This window comes from Rhyacophila brunnea, unplaced genomic scaffold (assembly GCF_057557595.1).
Source record: "Rhyacophila brunnea isolate RB1 unplaced genomic scaffold, BYU_Rbru_1.0 scaffold_13, whole genome shotgun sequence".
In the NCBI taxonomy this organism is placed as follows: Eukaryota; Metazoa; Arthropoda; class Insecta; order Trichoptera; family Rhyacophilidae; genus Rhyacophila; species Rhyacophila brunnea.
This window is the reverse complement of record NW_028232785.1, coordinates 2,262,141-2,267,708: the sequence shown is the minus strand read 5'-3', so window position 1 is coordinate 2,267,708 and position 5,568 is coordinate 2,262,141. Positions and strand designations below refer to the sequence as shown.

The following is a 5,568-nucleotide window of genomic DNA, read 5'->3' as shown; positions in this document are numbered from 1 at the left end:
ATTTTTGCCAGTATCTAAAATTAATTCAATACCACACTTGTCTCTAAAACAGCAACACATTGACTGAATATCAACATGAGATGAGTATCATAAAATTCTAACCTGCTACAGCACGTTGTCTACGAGGACACAAATTGTCGGATACATTTTTATTTTAAATGCTGCACATTTAAAAGCACTGCTCCATAGCACCCAACGATGGCCGACTTATATTATAGGTAGCGCAATTATATATCGATAAAATGACTAATAAATCGTCAAAACCTAATAATAGATCATTAGTAATTATAAACAATAAAAATACTGCAGTCAAGTGGTGTAAAATCGTCTATTTTGGGAACAATGGTAACGTATTGGGAATTAATGGAGTTAACTATCGAGTTAATATATCTATCATATAAGTCTTTAAATTAAAAGTTATCGGCTTAACAATTAATTTTCAATAATATTCTTATATGATACTTACTTTTTTTATAATAATATTTTTGATCTATTACAAATCAAAAAATAAACCTACCTTATATATATTTGTAAACACACGTATCCATACCTGTATCCACACACCTACATACATAATGGTCGTATATCGTAAATAAACCATAGTATTATAGGATATAGCAATGGGCTATTAGGAAAGCTAAGTTGATCATTCAAGATAGGTAGGCTCGTCGGTAGGATGTGTTACTATTAAAATGTAGAATATTAATAATAAAATAATTTAAGGAACATTCTCTTAATTTTTTCAGCCCGGAGCCCACGAAATTCCTAATATACAAGCCGCAAAGCCGTACAATGCAATTACAATACACGAACATGACATTAAGCAGGAAATAGTGAATTCTCCCGATAAAGAAATATGTTTAAAATTGACAAGAGATTCCTTTTATCGCAATAATTTTGTATGCAACGTGTGTTGTGCATTTTTCTCTTCAAAAAAGATTCTGACCTACCACAAGTGTATGCATGACGTATCTCTGACTTATGATGAAGTGGCCCTCCTTCGAGCACAAGCCTTCCAAGAGTTTGGTGAACGCTCGATTTCGTCAATTTTCAATAACTATTCACAGGTATGTTCCATTTCCATTGTGTTATTGCTACCTTTACTTACTTTATATTCGTTAATTTAAACACCTCGGAATTGTATTAAATATATATGGTCGCGTTTTACATAGTGGACTGTAATTAATTAGTGAAATGATTGTGATGGTAATGATGATGATGCATGATGAATGGTGGATGCTAAGGGTAGGGAGTTACATCTAGGTTGCCAAGCACTAACCTTTAATGTTGTTTTATTTATGAACGCCACTTAACAATCTGATATTTATTTGCAGGGAGTTGATTTTAAAGAGCAGTATGTTGACGTCACTAGAAACCAAAGCATTCATGAAGATCCAAAATCTGGTTGCTTTTATTCGGCATGCAAACCAGTAGATGAGGTAGGTTTACAATATTCTAAGAAACTTGAACAATTCATGTACGTACTTATATACGAGCGGGTTGACTTGAAAAGTGAGATTGTTCTAGAGAATGTACACCAAAGCAATTATGAGAATCCTCAACCTAGTTGCTCTTATTCTGAATGCAATCCAGAAAACCAAGTATACAATCCACTCTTTTCATTTAAAGCAATCTACATTAATCGTATATAACTATGTATTTACGGGTAGGTTTTTAAAGTATATGCGTATAACTAAAAGTGAAAATATAACGTATTTAGAGACAGCGGGTTCTTAAAAATGTAAGTTAACGAAAGTACCAATTGCCACTGGATCTCACGATATTTTTGGCTCGGCCGAATATCAAGGCGTTTCAGTGTGTCCAAATGTTTCTGAGTGAGTGTGGCCTACAAGTTTAAACTGTTTTTGTTCTTTTTTCTTCTCCTGTAAATTTGTATTGTAATAATTGTATGAGTAATTATTGTAATAATATGTATTAATAGTGTATGTTATAAAGCTGAATAAGACTCAATTGAGACTTCGGAGCTTAATGATAAAAAAGATCCCACAACTGGGTAATATTGGGTGCGAGATAACTAATGCGTGCCTATGTCCAACTGTTATTTATCGCGCAGATCTTGAACTATTGAATTATGAAAACAATATAAGCTGAATACTATTTTCATTAAAACCCAATTCATTTCTATCGAGTGTCCTTGACAGTGTATCCACCGGGTGGCTAGGTACATTTGCTTCATAGGTCTTCACTTTCCCCTCAAGCTCGCTGATTATATGGAATTTGTTCACTACAGGCTTGGAAACAACCTGTAATAGAAGAACACCGCTCTTTGGGTATAGCATACCTAAACCGATAGTAGAATGTGCCTCAAAAAATATATTTTTTAAACCAAAAAACTCATTGTTTTTTCCCGAAACCCTTTAAAAGTTTCACCTATTGATAAATCGGATACTAATTTGTAGAAATTGGTTTTAACAAAGCGTATGTCGCTGATGCAAAACCCTAAAGCAAACATAGAATCCTCAGCCCGGCTGCTCTTATTTAGAATGCACAGCAGTAAACTAATTATCTACACAATAATTTTTATAAATTTTAAATGATATACCTAGTAAGGAAAACGTACTAGTCTGCTAGGTACTAATAAATGTGTATAATTATCGTCAGCGCGAATATGTTTACCTAGGTTTAGGATTCTTTGATAAACATAAATGGGAGGGTGATGTTTTATTATAAAACCCCATAAGGTCGAATAAAAACATTATGCAGCCCGATTCCGCATAAGTGCTATCTTTAGGTCTTACGGATACATCCCTGTGTCTCAAGATTCCTACGTATTTTTAAGGTGTGTGGTTTTTTTTATAAATATTATTCTCTGTTATAACTATGTCGTATACCTTTAAGTTAATGCGATACGTAACATTCTTTTAGTTGATTTCTGCAACCACTGCCGTGACCTATTCCGGTAGTCTCGGATTGCCAGAGAGAGAAGTACAAGAGCCATACGATGAAATACAGATTGACTACCAAGACATTAAAAAAGAATTGGGCGTGTATGAAACGATTACTAATATAGTCAGTGGCACTCATCAGAAATTATCATGTATAATATCCGGTGTGATGAAAAGGCACAATATGACTCATTCTGGTGAAAAACCATTTAAATGTGATCAATGTAATTTCTCTTGTATACATTCCGATGCAATGACAATACACAAAATGACTCATTCTGCTGAAAAGCCATTCAATTGTGACCATTGCGAATACTCTTGTAAAACATCTAGTAAGTTGAAATTACATAAAATGACACATTCTGGTGAAAAGCCATTTAAATGTAACCATTGTGATTACTGTTGTAGAACATCCGGTACGTTGAAAATACACAAAATGATCCATTCTGGTGAAAAGCCATTTAATTGTGACCGTTGTGTCTACTGTTGTAGAACATCCCGTGCGATGAAAATTCACAAAATGACCCATTTTGGTGAAAAGCCATTTAATTGTGACCATTGTGATTACTGTTGTAGAACATCCAGTGCGATGAAAATACACATAATGACTCATTCTGGTGAAAAACCTTTTAAATGTGACCAGTGTAATTACTCTTGTGTACAATCCGCTGCGATGAAAATACACAAAATGGCTCATTCTGGTGATAAGCCATTTAAATGTGACAAGTGTAATTATTCATGTATACGATCTGTTGATATTAAAATACACAAAATGACCCATTCTGATGATAAGCCATTTAAATGTGACCAGTGTAAATACTCTTGTATAAGATCCAGTGATATGAAACTACACAAAATGACCCATTCTGGTGAAAAGCCATTTAATTGTGACCATTGCGAATACTCTTGTAGAACATCTAGTAAGTTGAAATTACATAAAATGAGACATTCTGGTGAAAATCCATTTAAATGTGACCATTGTGATTACTGTTGTAGAACAGCCTGTGCGATGAAAATACACAAAATGACCCATTCTAGTGAAAAGCCATTTAATTGTGACCATTGTGATTACTGTTGTAGAACATCCGTTGCGATGAAAATACACAAAATGACCCATTCTGGTGAAAAGCCATTTAATTGTGACCATTGTGATTACTGTTGTAGAACATCCAGTACGTTGAAAATACACAAAATGACTCATTCTGGTGAAAAACCTTTTAATTGTGACCAGTGTGATTACTCTTGTATACGATCCGGTGCAATGAAAAAACACAAAATGACTCATTCTGGTGATTAGCCATTTAAATGTGACCAGTGTGAATACTCTTGCATACATTCTTGTGCTTGAAAATATACAAAATGACTCATTCTGGTGAAAAGCCATTCAAATGTGGCCGATGTAATTACTCTTTTGGTATACTAAAAAAACACAAAACGACTCGCGTTCGTAATAATACATTGAAATCATATTGAATGTTAATATGCAATATGTTAACAATTTCGTACCAACACAATTCACAAAATAGTGTCACGCTGACCCTTTTCAATCGTATTAATTAATCTTCTTCATATGTTATAAGTCATTAGTTAAGACATTATATTATTTAATAGCGTTAGCAAGAAATTTAGAGCCAATAAAAAAATGTAGTGCATTAATTGTCGTAGGAATATTATATACTTACCATTATTTAGAAAATTATCCAGCATTATTTTTATTTATAATAATACGATGTAAATGTCATTATTTGAGTTATCTATCATTTTTCATCGTGTGACCAAAAGCACATTTTAAAAACATTGGGACACATCTAGTGGCGGCCGGTGGTCTTCATAATAGCAATTTCTGATAGTGCGCAATGGTTTACCTTCTATATCCAGCATTAGAGCATAGGGCAAGCACAAGTTCGCACCACTTCCCTCGGTCCAACGCCAACTCTTGCGCCTCCCGCCATGTCAGACCTGCAGCACGTAGGTCGCGTTTATAGCATCGCTGCAGGGTAAGGGAGGGGCGGCCATGGTAACGGAACCCTTGAGGCTGTGCTGTACGAAGTGTCACACTCTTTGGCGGCATCGGAAACACTTGTTCTAGCCACGTTAAGGTCGCAAAGCGTCTCTTCATGATTACCTTAATCACCGAAGGCTGCCGTGTCAATAAGCTAAGATAATATCTTAGTGTATAATGACTGAAACGTCGAGCTTCTCAGAAGGTAAATTAAATATGTCTTTGTTTATTTATTCTATTTGTTAATTTTTTTTTAAACAGAATGATTTAATATCAATAAAGAAAAATAAATGTCACAGTTTATGGCTTTACGCTCCGAATAATGAATGCGTCAGCCAAATATGAACCGTCGTAAAAACGGAGACGTACGCTGGGTCACTTTGTTAATAGAGCATAGCAGTATGTTTATTTCTTAAATTTCACATTATTATTAATTTATGTTAAATTATAAAATGAACAAACATTGCGTGGGTAATATTTATATTGTAAATCAGCGTTCCTTCGAACTCAGATTTATTTCTGATGTATTTATATGTCATTAAAAGTATGTTTCTCTTATATTATCGTTCTTATTTATTATTCAGCTACGACCTACTACTCATGTAGTGCTGCTGTGTTTTTTTTTTATTATATTGAATGGATTTGAGTGGTTTAGAAATA

The 5,568-nt window shown here is 34.0% G+C and overlaps 1 long non-coding RNA gene across 1 annotated transcript; it reads left to right on the top strand.

Moving 5' to 3' along the window:
• Window positions 1–866: 866 nt before the first annotated feature.
• On the top strand, window positions 867–3,583 carry LOC147076126 (uncharacterized). The gene is made up of 3 exons (XR_015069856.1): window positions 867–1,067; window positions 1,335–1,439; window positions 2,887–3,583. It is a non-coding gene; the product is annotated as an uncharacterized LOC147076126 (long non-coding RNA).
• The last annotated feature ends 1,985 nt before the right edge of the window (window positions 3,584–5,568 follow it).